Here is a 17,655-nt window from a genome sequence, read left to right as displayed (position 1 = left end):
ATCAGAGATAGGAGAGTACAGGTCATATGTAGTCAACTTTGAGGGAAGTTTAACTCTATTGGGGTTAAACTTTTATATTCCATTTTATGGTTCCATGCTATAAATATTGAGAAGCTGCTATGTACAAAACACTGCAACTGATCTTGGGAAACCAAGATGAATTAGACCATGTCTCTGCTCACACAGACCATATATCTAAGAAATAGATTCTATTTATATTTGTGTAAAGGAGGAAAAGTAGCTCAGATTTCCTAGTTATCTATCATAAGCTGGCACCAAAAATTTCATCAGTCTGTCTTGAAGTCTTTCCAGTTTACCTCCCAATGTTCACGACAATATCTGAATTCCAATATATGGCTCATGAGGATGTGATTTTCCTTTCCTTACTTCTTCAGATAATGTTCCTTAACATAACACTATACTTCAGATATCATGATCTACTTTATAAGCAAACTTTAATATTATTCTACCTTCCTGTCCCACATCATACCCAGCCTGAGCAGGGATCCCTACACAGGATTAGGTGCCAACCTCATTTCTCATATCCCATATTATCCATACTGTTTTACCCATCATGCTATGTCTTACATGCCTCTTTTCCTGACTGATTCCCACTAGACTAAAAAAAATTGAGATGGTTAATATTCTTCACAGTTGTATCCTCAATATAAAATACCTAGCACTTAATAGTGCTCAATAAATATTTATTGAATGAATGAGTGAACTGCTTTCACTTCTGTTTTCCAAGAGAAGACAATATTGCTAATTAGTCTATTCCATGATCTTTCAAGTTAAAAGTAGTAAGCTAAATAAATCTCAAATGATAGCACAATCTATAACTAATTATATTGATTAAAATCTCTTAAGTATAATTATAGGAAGATTTAGTTTAATTTAATATTCATAATAAAAAAAACTGCTAGCAATTTCTAATTAGTTTTTTTCAAATCCATATTAACTTAGGATTCAAACACCACCGTGATGCATTTACATAAACTAATTCATACAATTTCTTAGCAGAGTATATGGCTCAAAGTCTTCAATAATACTAGTATAATAGCTATAGTGCTAGTGTAATGGTTTACAATAATGGCAATGATGAATGTGTATCAATTAAATTGATACAAGCTATAAGAATGACATGTATTCAAGATGAATTTCCACACATATTAAGTTCTTTCAAAATATAGGAAAAGAGCCAAATGTCTTCTTTGCAAATAATACTGTTATTTGTATTATAAATTAAATATAATACCAAACTATTGTATTGGGGATAAGAATATAAAATACAATTGTATAATTTTCCGAAGCTTTGTAATGCATGGAATAATCCCCCTAAATGACCAAATATATAATCAAACAATTGACTATAAATGCTTTTGGCAAAAACAGCAGTTACAGAGAGTAAAAGGAAAAAGGTTTTCATTTTCTGTAACTGTTCAAATGTCTTTACAAATATTTATAAATGGTCACCAAAAGAGGACTTACCTGGGGTCACATGGAAAAGTCCCTACACCATCAAAAGTTATTTCCAATGTCCAGCTGGGAGATCTAAAATAGAGAATAACAAAGACAGTTTGTGACAAAGCTGACACACAGTATTCTGGAAGAAGTGAAATCAATTGTGACATTTTTCATTTATTTGTAAATGCCTCTTTGGCAGTACACTCACTCAAAACGACAGTTGCTTCTTGCAGAAAAAGGGAGGTGATGGTAAAATAGAGGAATCCTGACAGATGCTTTAATGAGATTCTGCATTAGGGCTATTCTAACACTGTCACCCAACAAGGAGCTTGCCCTTCATTTTCAATATCATAATTCAGTAATTTAGAAAATGTTATCTCTATAAAAGACTAAGCCAGCCAGTTCTTAATAGCCACCACTAGTTTATTTCCCAATGTCTTTCAATTGAAGAAAACATCCTAAAGCAAGTACCTAAATGACTGTCAGCTACACAGACTAATTACCTCTTCTCATTAAAAGACTACTCTTTATTAAAAAGAGTAATATGGAGTGTGACTGAACAACTGAATACACACTCTCCAGTAATGCAATATTTTCTTAGAGGTATCTTTAACGCCATACTTTCAGCAAAGGACAGATCATCCAGACAGAAAATCAACAAAGGAACAAAGGAGTTAAAATACCTCTTATACCCAATAGACCCAGCAGACATCTGCAGAACTTTCCACCCAAAAGCTGCTGAAAATAATTTTTTTCTCATTAGCATATGGAAAGTTTCTAGGATAGATCGTATGAGAAGCCCCAAAAATGTCTCAACAAATTTTAAGAAGCTGAACTCATATTTGGTATACATTTTAACCACAATTAAATATAACTAGGTATCAATAACAAGAAAAATTGTGGAAGCTATACAAATGCATGGACATTAAACTACTTACTTTTGAAGAAACAATGAAAGAATCAAAAAGAAAAAAGCCTTAAAATTTCTTGAAACAAATGGAAGTGGAAACACAGAATACCAAAATCCATGGGCTAAAATAAGAATAGTATTAAGAGGGAAGTTTATAGCAATTGTTGTCCCTAGTAAAACGGTAGAAAGATCTCAAACAACCTATCACCACATCTCCAGGAACTAAGAGAAAATAAAAGTAAAACAACATTGGTAGAAAGAAATGAATAATAAAGATCAGAACAGAAATAAAAGAAACAGAGAGTAAAGAAACAATACCAAAGACTAATGAATCAAAAGGAACAAGATTAGAATGTTGAAAAACTATCTTCACTCCTATGTTTGTTGCAGCATATTCACAATCACCAAGAAATGGAAACAACCAAAGTGTTCATCAGCTAAAGAATACACAAAGAAAATGTACTAGTAAATATGAAGGAACACTATTCAGCCCCCCAAACAAAACAAACCAAAACAAAAAAAATGTGAAATTCTGTCATTTGCAACAACATGGACTAAACAGGAGATCATTATGTTAAGTGAAATAAACCAGGCACAGGATAGTTTCACTCATATAAAAATCTAAAAATGTTGATTCCCTAAAAGTTGAAAACATAACAGTGGCTGGAGAGAGTAAAGGAGGGGAGAGAGTGGGAAGGTATTGATCAATGAGTCCTGAGTTACAGTTGGGAACAAGAAATTCTGGTGTGCTAATTCACAGCATTGTGGCTAGAGTTATCAATAGTATACTGTACATTTTAAAAAACTAGAAGGAAGAATTTTTCACCATAAAGAATTGACAAAGGAGATGGAGACTAATTTAAACAATATACAATGTATACATGTATTGAAATATTAAATGGTACTCCAATAATATTTTTTGTTTACACATAAGATAAAATTAAATTTATAACAATTTTAAATAGCATCTTGACCAAATACAAGAACGAAAGTATCAACAGCAGTAGAATAAAGAAACTCTGTCTTTAGTTCTATCTCATTCAATAATGGATTTTGTAATTGAGTTCTCTTATCACAAAAATGAGATTAGCATTTCTTCCTTAGTAAGTAGAGCTATTAAAGCTGTTTTGATTCTTAAAATACCTGAGTATCTTATATTCTTGCAATATTTCCAATAAATATGGCAATAAGCACAATTTTATTTTCATAGATTACTTGTGGTCTAAGATGGAGTGTTGGTAATTTTGCTCTACTAGTCAATTGGCTAATTTTCAAAAATTGTTCAGTAGAGCTCATAAACAAAACTGCTTTAGAAGCTCAACGTGTGCAAACTCACAAAGGTCCCCAATGCCTTATGCTATCTTCAGTTTACCTACAGCAGTAGTTCTCAAACTTACCTATACATTAAAATTACAAAGAACAATTTTATAAATCTAACTGCAGACCAATCAAATCAATACACATTTTTAAGAGCACCCCAGGTGATTCTCATATACAGGTAGGGTTGAGAATTATTGACCTAGAGTCTGATTCTATTTCCAATAAACAGCTTCACACTGAAATAATTTGTCTTTGCTTGGCAGAGTCCTACTTCATCCTCAAATCTTTTTTCTTTTTTCTTTTTTTTTACCAAGCAACTGTGAAGAGGAAGACCACAGGCACAGATTCAGGACAATCCTGATTAGCTTAGCCAATCAGTGGTATCATTTTCTCTGCCAGGAATTGATTTAGGGGTATATATGTTAACTGCATCTAGCCAGTGATTTTCTGGGGGTTTCTTACCAAAGTTCTCTACCTTCTAACAAAACCTTTTTGCTCTTGCTGTTGTGTACGGATGTAATGCCTGGAACTACTCTAGCCACCTTATGAGTATGGATGAAATTGGTCTGAGGACAAAACTAACACTGAGGATTCAAAGGAAAAAGACAGAAACAATGGACTCTGCAACAAGGCAACAATGTTATACAGCTACCAAATTAGTGTATCCCACTTCTGGAATTCACACACTACAAAGCACTTTGAGGTTGGAGAGCATCCCAAACACTAAGCCAGAAAAAAAAAAAAAAAGTAATATATCTCCAATAGATTTTGCTACAGGACTTTAAAAATAAAAAGACTCTACACATACACTCATACACAAAAGGACTATATCCCAATCCTATGTTAAGTCAAATATTTCTTTTTTGTTTACACTTTGAAATATTAAAGTATTATGCAAACTGATGGAAAATTGTTCACTTTTTACTACAAACTGAATATTATCTTACTTTTATTTAATTGATACTATTTTTACTAAGAATATTGTATATTATATAATATAAAAAGTTTAATAGTGTTTTCAGTCCTATATTTTTTTCAGAAGTACTACTTTGTTCTAATATATGTATATGTGTGTGTATGTGTGTGTGTGTGTGTGTGTGTGTGTATACACACACAGTGTACATTAAAATATTTTCTATGGCATACAGAAATACACCCATTTGATTTATGAAATTTTTACCATGCATATAGTTTGGTTGGTTTTGTTTCTGTATCAGAGATTGAATCCAGAGGCTCTCAACCACTGAGTGACATCCTCAGCCCTTTTTATTTTTTGAGACAGTCTCACTAAGTTGCTCAGGGGTGGCTTTGAACCTGCCATCCTCCTGCCTCAGCCTCCTGAAACACTGAGATTACAGGTATGCACCATTGTTCCCAGAAAATATGGAATTTTAAAGTGAAGAGAAATGAGTTTTTAAAAATATTTTATCACAACAATCTCATGACTTCATAATAATCTTGTTTCTAATCGATTCTGTGCATAGCTTGCAGTTCTTTTAAGCAGTATGTTTTATTCTCACATGTCTAGATTACAATTTTGTTTCTGAAATGTATTCTTTTCTTTAAGCAATAATTTCTTGGATCAGACAACACTTAGGATACTTTGAAATGATGCTTTATTATAAACCACACAGTTGGGATGAGATTAACTGGAATTTATTCTAAGATCTACCATGAAGTTTTAAAATGGTATATACACTGTACTCACCATGTTCTAATTTGATACTTAAAATCTGTTTACTTCCAAACTCTGGGTTCCTTTGTGTTACTTATACCTCTCTCTACATCCTCTGTAATTTCTATATTATTTATTTAATAATATAAAAAATTACCAATATTTTCATGGAGAAAGAGGAGATTAAACTACCTTTGGTGAATGGGACTCTTTTTATAGAGCAGAGGACAACATGCATTAGGAATAGCAGAATGTATAAGTAAATAGAAATGATCAAACAGGGAAAAATAGAAATTGTGAGGGAATAGTGAGAGGTCTCCATGGTACAATGCTTTCTCCCACAACCCATCAAATTTTCAATTAATTGATAAATTTATAACTGTCATGAAATGTTTAATGTGACAAGTTTCTTGCAAAAGACAAATGGGGAATACAGTTTGGTATAGGACCAACTGAGGGTGGAAAGATTAAAACTAAGGAGGTACAGTGAAGAATAAAAACAGTGTTGGGAAAAAAGAAGGGCTGAAAATTTTTTTGTGTGTGGTGGGGGGACTGGGAATTAAACCCAGGAATGCTTAACCACTGAGCCTGTTCCCAACCCTTTTTTATGTTTTATTTTAAGACTGGATCTTGCCAAGTTGCTGAGGCTAGCTTTGAACTTGCAGTTCTCCTGCCTCAGCCTCCTGATTGGGCTAGGATTACAGGTATGCACCATCATGCCATGCTAAAGTTGTAATTGAAATTCTAATTGAAACTTGGATAGGTCAGGATGAGATATGGGGGAGGGGAAGGGGGGTTGAGTCAACTGAATTTTCACACAGTATAATTTTAGAAACCTTGGTGTACATTTCTGTCTCCCTTACTATTCTATAAGCACCCAAGAATAGTGTTGCATCATTTACTCTTTGAATTATATCAGAATTCAATAAATGATTGAATTTGAGTGGAAGAGCCTTTTTAAAAATTAGTCAAGCTCTATGACCCATTTCCTTTTCTATTCAAGTATTTATAAAACTTCTCAGTAATGATAAGGACTTCTAAGAGCTTGAAATCTCATGGGCTGAGTTTGGTTTGGAATCATCTTTGTTTTTGGATCACTTTCTTCTATGCAGAGGTTCTAGGGTCAGCATCCTACTTCTCAACTTCTATTCATTAACACTGTTTTGGCAAAGATTACTAATTAATAAGACTAAGAAAGGTTCTATAAATTGGAAATATTCCAGTATATTTTCTTGACCTCACCTGGAGCTCTGAGCTCCTTTCTGGTATTCTTCCCACTCTAAAAAAAAAAAAAGGAACTTTTATGACATAAAAATAGATCTCCATGCTTTAAAATTTATAAGTGCTCATATCTGACTTCAATTCTCTTCATCCAAGGACAAGGGACCTTACATTATATCTACATACACCTTTACCCAAGGCTGAAGAGGACTTTCACAAAGTAGAAACATAATAAATGTTTGGTGCATTGAACTAAATTATAAATGAAGTACCTACAGCTTGTTCTATTTCTATTATACTAAAACTACCCTTATAATGATTTCATCTACTTTTTGGAGCTTTAAAGTATCCATTAGAGTCAGATACTTTATTTCAGAGAATAGAATGAAAACTGATTTTTAAAGTTCTAGGAATTTTTAAGAAGAATTTAATATTTGAAATGTATTTCTAAAGGTAAGTCTTTATCTCTTGCGAATCCCAGGTCATTCATAGAAATATATGAAAAGTCTTAAGAACCATCACCATTTCAATTGTAAACATTAAGGAATATTGCACTCCAATATAGACAGGTAATTTGGAAGCCCAGAAGAGCAATAATGATTAACAACACACTCTAGAGGGAGTATAAATTTTAATGGTATAACTCATAAAATCCATGTTTCAAAGGTTACAAAACAGAATAAAATTTACCAAAAAGCAAATAAATCATTTTACTTTGTGGTTTCTTTCTTCACCTCTGATTTTTAAATAATCAACATCATCCCCCAATGCAAATTAACTATATTTACCTTCAAATAAAGTACAGGAATTTCTGAATTGATTAAAAAGGACTAACTCTCAATTAATTCTCTTCCTGGTAAGTTCTGCCCTCAGTGTTTATTAAAATTTACTTTTAGGAAGATAAAGCAGGATTTAGGCAGGTAGCCTTTACAAGAATTTTATTTGCTGATGATAGGATTTTATTTGCTGATGATAATGATGCATAATGCCTCTTGAAAGATGATGAGTGAAAAGGCAATCCCAACATCACTCTAGCATTGATGGAAACTCTATTTAAGTGCTGGTCTCAATTTCGAACTCTGAACCAATAACAAAGAGAATGGAGAAAAAAAGAAAAAATATAAAGAAAAAATGCAGAGAGCCATGAAAATGATAGAATAACAACTAAAAAGACTAGAATTTTAGAACCAAATGAGCAAACATGAAAGAAAATGTAATGAACATTGGGAAAGAATACTAAGGATAAACAAACATCATGCATATAAACACAGGGCCAAATAATCTCAAACATCAATAAACAAGTTTTTTTTTTAATAACAATAGCTAGATGATGTTTTTGATAGCGTATTTATTTAATGCTTGGTAATAACCTCAAATTGTGTTCTTTAGGTCACATGAACTATGAAAGTCAATGTGCCTTACCTCAATAAATTACTTAAACAAATTTAGTCAATTTCACAAAATAACTGATCATACAGAAGTTGATCAGTTGTCTGGTTTCAAAGTTTAACTTGGTTTCATATTTTATAGTTTATATGCCTACAATTCCAGGAATACTGTGGAAACCCCTAATCTGAGAGAACAGAAAAAAGCTAACATGCATGAAAGAGTAAACAGGCTTTGATCCGTACTATTGATGCTGTTTATAAAATTTAGAGGGGAGAAAGAAATCTTTCCTACAGAGAAAATATAAAACATCAATTTGAAGTAACCTTTCATGTGTGAATTTCGATTTGTCTATTCAGTGATTGGCAAACTTTTCTGAAAAGGCTTAGAGAATAAATGTTTTTGGTTTCTTCAACCATATGGTCTTTGTTGTAACTATTCAGATTTACCACTGTAATGTGAAGACAATATTAAATAAATGAGCAGGGCTGTGTTCCAATAAAACTTTTAAAAAAAAGTGATGGGCCAGATTTGACCTGGGGGCCATAATTTGCCAAATCTTGGTCTAGATCTTCAATTTGAGAAATGATACATCATATTTTCAATATGAAATAAGAAGAAACAACTCAAGCCATGTATGATTTTTGCAACTATATCCTGAAATCTCAGATATTTCTTTTTTTTTTCCTAGAATATTCTAATTGCATTTTTATTTGTTCTACTTGGGTATACATGACAGTAGAATGCATTTTGAGATAATGAACATTTTTTCACGTACTTGTTGATTGACTGTATTTATTCTTCTGTGAAGTCTCTGTTCAGTTCTAAATGTGATACATGTTTGTACTGCCAGTTGTTTCATATTCATATAAATTCTTCATTCCATTAGTTAGATTGTTTAGAATCTGCCAACTAGGCAAAGCTTTTCCTATCTTTTGTAATATATCACAAAACATTAAAAATCATGAACAGAATATGTTAGTAATTGCTGTATCTCTCAGTTATTTCAGCAATAAACCACCTATAGAACTTTCAGTGTTATAAGATGTAATTTTAAGCATTAGTGAGCAATTTTTAAAAATTAAGTTAGTAAGACCAACTTCTTTTAGTCATGACTAATAATATTAGTATATAATGATTTATATACCTGGAAATATGTCAAGCGTTATACATCTATTTAGCTATTTAATAGTCAAAGCAATTGTATATAATGTTGGTATTATTGTTATAGTTACTATACTCTAATGAGAAAACTAGGTCACAGAGAGATTATACAGCATGTCCAAAGACATACAACTAGTTAGTAGCAGAGCCAGAAATTAAAAGTTGGTGTTGTAGGCTTCAGATGCTAATGAGACCAAAGGCATGATTCAGTATTTGCATGGGCATGATTGTGTACTGGTAGTCTGTGCCCTATACTATGCCTGGAAACCATCATTGCTAGAAGAGATTATGGTGAAAGAAGAACTGGAAGTGAATGCAGTCATACAATTAGTGGGCATTAAGGGAGGGAAAATCTCCTGAAAAACCTTATATTTAAGGATCCAAAAGTCATCCATTCAACAAATGCTACAGTAAGCACTCCTTACAGACATGGCAATTACACTGATTTTAGGCTCTGGAATCTGATCAATCTATGTTTAAATTCTAGCTACACTATCTACTAGTTTTAGGACTACTAAAAATTTTTGACACTCAGATACCTCTTGTATAAAATTAGAATAACAATCCATATTCCAGGGTTATTATCAGGTGAGCTATGAGGGCTTGGAACATCATGGATGCCCCCAACATGGCAGCTGCTATTATTATTTGGAGTTTTATCTGTTATTAATTATAGAAGTGACAAATATTGACAATATTAACAAGTCAAAAGATAACAGCCATCTGATTAAAAAGATATAAATTTATCCAATCATCTGAAGGACTTTTCTATTTGATTTGAGGCTTCTCAAAAATTACTGATTGTCTACCATGTTCTAGAAAACTCATTTGAAAACAAAGAGTGATGATTAATCATAAAGACAAACTCTTCAGATGATGGACTAAATTTCTCACTTTCATTTGAAATCATCATATGTGCATAACTATTAAGGCATTATTTTTTTCTTCATAACTCTGTATATAAAGTATGTTCACACCAAATTATGCCATTATACATGAGCTCTCTCTTTTTGCATTACAACTCTTGATACACCTTTATACCATAATTTATCATTTCTCTGTTTGTATATAGGTATGTTGACACCAAATTCACATCTTCATACATGTGTTTTGTATAATAATGACCATCTCCTTCCACCATCCATTCTTGAATGGATGACTTTTGGATCCTTAAGTATAAGTTTTTCAGGAGCTTAACCCCCACTAGTTGTGGTACATGTCTGCATTCACTCCAGTTCTTCTTTCACCATACTCTTTCTAGTAATGACGTTTTCCAGGCATAGTATAGGGCACAGACTACCAGTACTCCCTTTCCCTCCCACCCCTATTCCCTCTCTAGAGTAATCTTCCCATCTGCTTACTTCCAATTTAAAGCAACTTCCTTCATCCATTTCCTGCAGTGTTTCATATAAATATTATCATTTTATAATTTTCTGTGTGTGACTTAATGCACCAAAGTTAGAACTGTATTATTGGATGGCATCTTACATTAGTTATTAAATGACAATCATATTTTAATGTAACTAAATCATACTTCAATACAATTTTTAACATGATATTAATAAGTGGACAAACTTTCAAGGAGCTTTTGTTAATTAAAGAGCAAAGATATAGACATATATATAGGTCAAAAATAAGAAATAAAGAAACCAACCATAATCATAGAATTCTTTTAATTTTAAAAATTTTTTGTTAAGCAAGAAAATGAGGTACATATCATAGTTACTCTATACATTCACAATCTGAATTTAAAAACAAGTAAAAAGCAAAATGTTATACAACCATTAGATTATGACAAATAATAAACATAATAAAATAAAAATGATAAAACATAATTATGATGCAATAATTAAAAGATAGCAATGATCTGGCTAGCAATTTAAGAGTAGAAAAGTCATAAGTAAGGAAAAAGATATCCCAACAGATGAAATAAATAAACCCTATAAGCCTCGGGTGGGTTAAAGTTAATGCAGTTCATTCCAGTAGGCAGAACAATCCCACGAAACAGACTTTGTATTTCATTTGTTTTCAATCATCCAGCCAACACTAAGCAGTTAGTCTTCATGTCACCCCATTGTTGTCCTGTATATTCTGTATACAAATTTAAACCAACTTACTATATATCTTTGTTAGAGGAAAGCTTAAACAAAGTACATTTGTAAAAGAGACATACACAAAAATTTCAGAATATTTCATTTGTCAACTAACATTGAACTCTGCTTTTAATGAGGTCATTTTATGTAAATTAAGCCAAAATTACACTGAAATGATTAAAAAAGGAATGTGTATATAAAAAGCTGTATTTATTAAATAGAATAAGAACTAATGTATACAAATGAGTCTAAATTGATTCAAATATACTATTATTTTATATGTATTTTAAATAAAACAAATGAGAGTTTGTTAAACAGCAGTCTCATCAAATGACAAGGTTAGCTGTCTCCAAGTTAAAGGTCAGTGTGATATGACTATCAAAATAAATTGTCTTAGTCTGTTTAGGCTGCTGTAACAAAATACCATAGATTAGATTGTTTATAAACAACAGAAGTTTATTTCTCACAGTTTTGGAGGCTCGGAAGTCCATGAGCAAGATGGCAGCAAATTTGGTTTCTGATGAGGGCTCACTTCTCGTTCATAGGAGATGCTTTCTCACTGTGTCTTCACATAGTAAGAGTGAAGGATCTCTTTGGGGGTGGGGGTATTTTTCACAAGGAAACTAATCCCATTCATGAGGGCTTCCTCTCTAATGACCTAATCAACTCCTAGAGCATTCATTTCCTCATACCATCACCTTGGGGGCTAGAGTTTAAACTTATTAATTTTGGGTGTTGTAAAATATTCAATATATTATAGCAGCTAATTCAATTTTTGAGTTGAATAAAGCAGGGGATACAAGATATATATATATACCACTCCACTCTGGGTGACATATAGAGTACTATTGAAACATGACCCTTTTTGAAAGAGAAGTTGAAAATAGGAGGGTAAGAGAAGGTCAACAGAAGAAAAGAAAATTTTTTTCAAAAATTCCTTCATTGACTCACTTCAACAACTTTGCTGAGTGTTAACTTTGATCTTAATGTTTAAACTTTTGCATTGTCTTGTGTTTCAAAGACCTAACAGAAAGATTTTTGTTGAAAATGCTATCCCTGCATTTAAGAATATACAATCTGTATATTGAGCACAATCACCAAATGTTGATTTGAACAATGATTATTTCTTCCAATAAAAAAACTCTTTGTTAGTTTTTTTTTAATTTTTTTGATGTGTATGTCTTATAGGTGGTGGGAGAGAAACAGAGATAGAGAGGAATAGACAAAAGGATAATTTGCTGTCTTAAAGAAATAATGATATACTTTCATAAGGTAGAGAGATTTCTCCATTCTGGGTAACTCAAAACACTGAGCCTTTGCCTTGGAAAAAAAAAGAAAAAGAAAAAACCCACAAAATACAAAGAGATTTATGGTCTGTGAACAGATACCTTTGCTTTTTTAAAAAAGTAAGTGGAGTCTGGGGATATAGTTCAGTAACAGTGTGTGCCTAGCAGTCTTGAGGTTCTGGGTTCAAACCTCAGCATCCCTACCTACCCTTCAACACCACCAAAAAAACAAACAGAAAACATTGAACAGACTTCTCATCTTTAAAAAACTAACTATGATATGTGCTCGATGAAGTTATAATAGATTTTAAATGTTAATAGTCTACTTACTGTCTTCTTCATATATCAAAGTGACCCAGAACAAACAGGGGAAGAGGCCTGCCCTGGAGAATAACGTTTATAAAGGCCCATAAACAAGAATATCAAACTGTTGATGGAATTCATCTGGCTAAAGCATGGAGTATGAAAATGAATACCAAGATTTGTAGTTTAACCTGTAACAAAAGTCTAGATAACAAAGGAACTTAAAGAGCCTGTTAAGGTGATTAGATTTTATTTTGTGATTAATGGAGAAACCTTAAAAGATCTGAAGAAGAATTGTGTTTACTTCATATTTAACTCATTCCTCTGTCTGACATTTGAAGAAAGAATTTGGAAAAATCAAAAGGAAAGAGGCCAGTTAGAAAGCGGTAACATTCATTTGATAAAAGATGTATTTAAAAAGCTGAAAAACAAAAAAGAAAAATGTATGTAAAAAATTGTTTTGTATTAAAAAGTACTGCTTAACTTTTACTACATGGAAAATTTTATTTTATGACAAACCTTTAAATGAAAGATTCTAAAGCCTTTTGCTCAGAGGTAGCTGATATGCCAATATAGGTTCATAAATTATTTATAACAAAAATTATTTGCCAAAAGAACTAAACAGACTCTTCTCAAAAGAAGAAATACAAATGGCCAACAAATATATGAAAAAAAATACTCAACATCTCTAGCAATTAGGGAAATGTGAATCGAAACTACACTGAGATTTCATCTTACTCCAGTAATAATGGCAATTATCAAGAATACAATTAATGTGTTGATGAGGATGTGGGAGAAAAAGTACATTCATACATTGCAAATTAGTGCAATCACTCTGGAAAGCAGTAGGGAGATTTCTCAAAAAACTAGGAATGGAACCACCATATGACCCAGTTCTCCCACTTTCTGGTGTATATCTAAAAATTTAAAATTAACATACAATAGGGATGCAGCCACATCAAAGTTTATAGCAGCACAATTCACAACAGTCAAGCTTTGGCACTAATACAGGAGCCCCTCAACAGATGAATTGATAAAGAAAATGTGGTACATATACACTGAGCCATAAAAATGAATGAAATTATGGCATTTGCTGGTAAATGGATGGAATTAGAAACTATCATGCTAAGTGAAATAAGCCCTATACTGAAAGTCAAAGGTTCAATGTTTTCTCTGATGTGTAGAGAAGTTAGCCCAAGATAAAGAAAAAGGAAAAGAAAAGCAGAAGATTACATCAAAATAAAGATCATTGGAGCAGGGGAAGTGGCTAGAGGAGGAGGGAGAAGGCATAGGATAAGGGAAGGACAATGGAATGAATGAATCAGACCTAAGTTTTTTTATGTACATAAATGAATATACTACAATGTATCTCACCATTATGTGTATCCACAAGGCACTAAAAAAAATGTAAATGAATAGCAGAAAGAGCAAAGACAGTGGGCTGGAGGTGTTCTCAGTATTGATTACTTGCCTAGCATGCAAGAAGTTCTGGGTTTGATCTCTACCTCTGAAAAAGCAAAATAAAATAAACTTAATATGTAAGTATAATTTCATAAAATATGAAAAGGATGAATAATTAGTTAGGATGATTTTTTTAGAAAATGTCATTTAAAAATGAAAATACATAATACTTTATTTAGGCAAAAGAAGATTTCTTTGGCACAATCAGTTGTTTCTTTTGTAGCATTATTAATAATCAGAAGATAGTAAGTAAAAAGCAATAACCAAAACAAACAAAATACTATCACTGCATCACGAAACTCAGAGTATTAAACTTAGTTCACTTTCTCTAAAAAAGAATACAGAGAAATCAAATAAAATGCAATCTTCTTTCACATCATAATCTACACTGAAAATGTTTTATTACATGAAAATGACATTCAATTAAAATTAATTTTAAAAGTAAGTACATATTAAAATCTGTTTTAAAAGCCTGATGAGTAGTTTAAATGTTTCAGTAAACATTGTCAGATATTCATTCATTCAAATTCATTCATCTTTTTATTTACTTCAAATTTCTTAATTTTTTTTCAAGTTTTTAAAAATATCACTGTTCTTTGAGTGAACAACACCATTACCGAAATTACTTAGGTTTGAATTTTGTTCTCATTACAGAAGAACAACTCTTTCATGATTCTTCTCTAACTTTCATAGTGAACAAAATAATAGAAATATGGCAAAAATACTACTATATATTAAAGGAATGGTTTTAAGCAAAAGTAATATAAAAATAAAGCACTCTTTTAGACAAGAGTCTATAGATCAATTTTTATAATTTTTGTTGAATGAATAATTTTATAGTGTGTCTTTCAAATTAATCCCAATGCATTCCACTGAGATATAAATTTAATGTGATTTTCCTAAGGCAACTGTGAGAAATAAGTTAGCAGTTTCAGTCAATTCCTAAAGGCCCTGTGAGTTCTTCCAAAAACAACTGTAGGCTAGTAAAGGAGAATTACCAGGTAGAATCAAAGTGTCTACAAACAGAAGGTGAGTTACTGTGTATCATGAGAAAGCAGTAAGCTTATTTCTCTCCTAAGAGGAAAAAGAGAGTGACACTAGGTAAGTAGTATTTCTTTCCATAAGTACAGTGGAAGGTCATATGGATACCTGCTTAACTGATATCTGAACACAGATGAATTTTTAAATAAAATTATTAAATATCATTAACAAATAAAATTGCCATCATAACACTGAAAGACTACAGTGGAGAAAAACATGCTTTCAGCATTTTAAAAAAAAATTGCTCCTAGAATATAACATTTATAGCTCCACTAAGAGAAAACAAAGGGAGATAGTATGGGAAGTCTAAAATACTATAATGCATTTCTGTTTACAAATGTACTTGTAGTTTAGTATGAAAATTAATAGTAAACATATTGTGGCATTCTGGTAGCAAGAGACCCTTGGACCAACCTGTCATTTTTATTTGTTTTGTTTTGTTTTGTTTGTTTGTTTTGTTTTTTGATTTTCTTTTGCTTTGTTTTGGTACAACATCTTACTATATTGCCCAAGATGGTCTCAATCTGCCAGGCTCAAATAATCTGCTCAATCTACAGAGTACCTGGGATTATAGGCAAGAGCTATCTTGTCTGCCCTTCAACTGCCATTTTATCTCTATTTGCACTCTGATTCACTTCTTTCTCCTACTCTATTGACTTCTTTTTTCTCATCTCTTCTGTCCATACTTAATGTCTTTTGTTATCTGAGCCTGTTAGCACTCAACTAAACATGGTTCTTCCCTCTTTCTAAGTATTTTATTAAACAATTTCCTGGGTAATCTTAAACAACTATCTCCAGCAATGTTCCCCAAACAAAATTCTATTATTCAGAATAATTACATCTTCCCTGAACTCTACTATATTTAAAATTTTCCTCAAATTGTCATTTCTCTGATTTCCAGCAGTTACTTATCCAAAAGTTTCTCTAATTACTGTGCTGTAAAAATCGATTGCATACATGTATTTATCAATATGGTGCCTAATGTAAAAAGGTGTCGCTTTCAAGAGTTATAGTCTAGCCAAATAAGCACTATAAAATGTGCTATGTACTGTTTATAATGAAAACTCTTATTAAAAATTACAATATAATTAACATACTATTTGCATAGCTCCATTGTTAAAGCTATTACAGGTATCATTTCATTTCATCCTTAAGGTGGGTAATCTTCTCATTTTTAAAATGGAGCTTGCTCAGCATCACATACCCAGTGCCAGTATACAGTAAAGAATTTGAAGTAGGTTTTTAAAGTTACAACTCTTAAAAAAATGACTATAAGCCCAATGCAAAAGGGTTTATCCTTTTCCTATACTGTGCTCATATCTTCCTATTTGCCTTCTTCCCACCTGAACATTTATATACAACATTCCAAATACACTTCACAAATCTCCCAATTAATACAGCATCAATATGATTGCTCCATTTTTCTCTCAAATATATTCAAGGGATTAAATTTAACTCATTGTAGACATTATTTATAAGTAACTTCACAGGTGTATATGCTAAGACCTCTATTCCATATTAACTCCCTTGGAAGGTGGTGGCAAACCAATATTTCTTTCAACTATCCATATATACCTTATGTAGTAATTTGCTAATAGTCACATACAGGTAATTCTTTCTGGATCACAAGTCAATGAAACAGCCTTAGGGTGAAATATAACACTGCTTTTTCCAAATTGTCTTTATTTATTTTTGGAGAGATTGATAATGAACCATCATGTGCATATGATCATAAGATCATTTATAAAATCTGAACAGATAAACAATAAAACAAAAGTAAACATATGTATGAAAAAGCAGTATGCCAACCTTTAAAAAGATCAATAATAATTTAATATATTCATGTGTACATTTTAAATTTAATTTCCCTAAAAAAATACAACCACTTAATAACTATTCAATGACTAAGCATACTTTTGATAGACAACCAAGCAAAAACATAAATAATACTCAATTAGATTCATGGATATAGGTAAACATAAATTTTATATTTATGTCTTAAATCAGAAATTTTACATAGTATGGGTTCTATATTGCTGATATTTTTCATGTGACTGTTAATAAGATTTTTTTCTTACGAAACTTAAATGACAGAAGTTTGCTGCTATTCTTGCCCAAGGGAATGCTAAAGATAGCAGTTTCTGAAGTGCCAACATGGTCACTGAACCTCAGAATGATATAAAATTAAAAGGCAAAATACAGAGCATAATTTTATAGAGGTAGTGGTGTGGATAAAAAGGTTAACAATAGGAAAAGGACCATTCTTACAGAAAGAATTAACTTAATTAGAAAAATGGATTTGATAATTCACTTGGGGCAAAAGTAGGACCA

The 17,655-nt window shown here is 31.8% G+C and overlaps 1 protein-coding gene across 3 annotated transcripts in view; it reads right to left on the bottom strand.

Annotated features, from left to right (window-relative positions):
- Naaladl2 (N-acetylated alpha-linked acidic dipeptidase like 2) overlaps nt 1–17,655 on the bottom strand; it is a 1,184,425-nt gene that overhangs the window by 1,079,079 nt on the left and 87,691 nt on the right. For all 3 annotated transcript variants that reach the window (XM_078043670.1, XM_078043671.1, XM_078043672.1), the window contains one exon: nt 1,489–1,551. The gene's annotated coding sequence lies outside the window, so the exon portion shown is untranslated. The remainder of the gene's footprint in view (nt 1–1,488; nt 1,552–17,655) is intronic.

This window comes from Ictidomys tridecemlineatus, chromosome 3 (genome assembly GCF_052094955.1).
Source record: "Ictidomys tridecemlineatus isolate mIctTri1 chromosome 3, mIctTri1.hap1, whole genome shotgun sequence".
NCBI lineage: Eukaryota > Metazoa > Chordata > Mammalia > Rodentia > Sciuridae > Ictidomys > Ictidomys tridecemlineatus.
The sequence above is the reverse complement of the archived record's forward strand: the minus strand, read 5'-3'. Positions and strand labels throughout refer to the sequence as shown.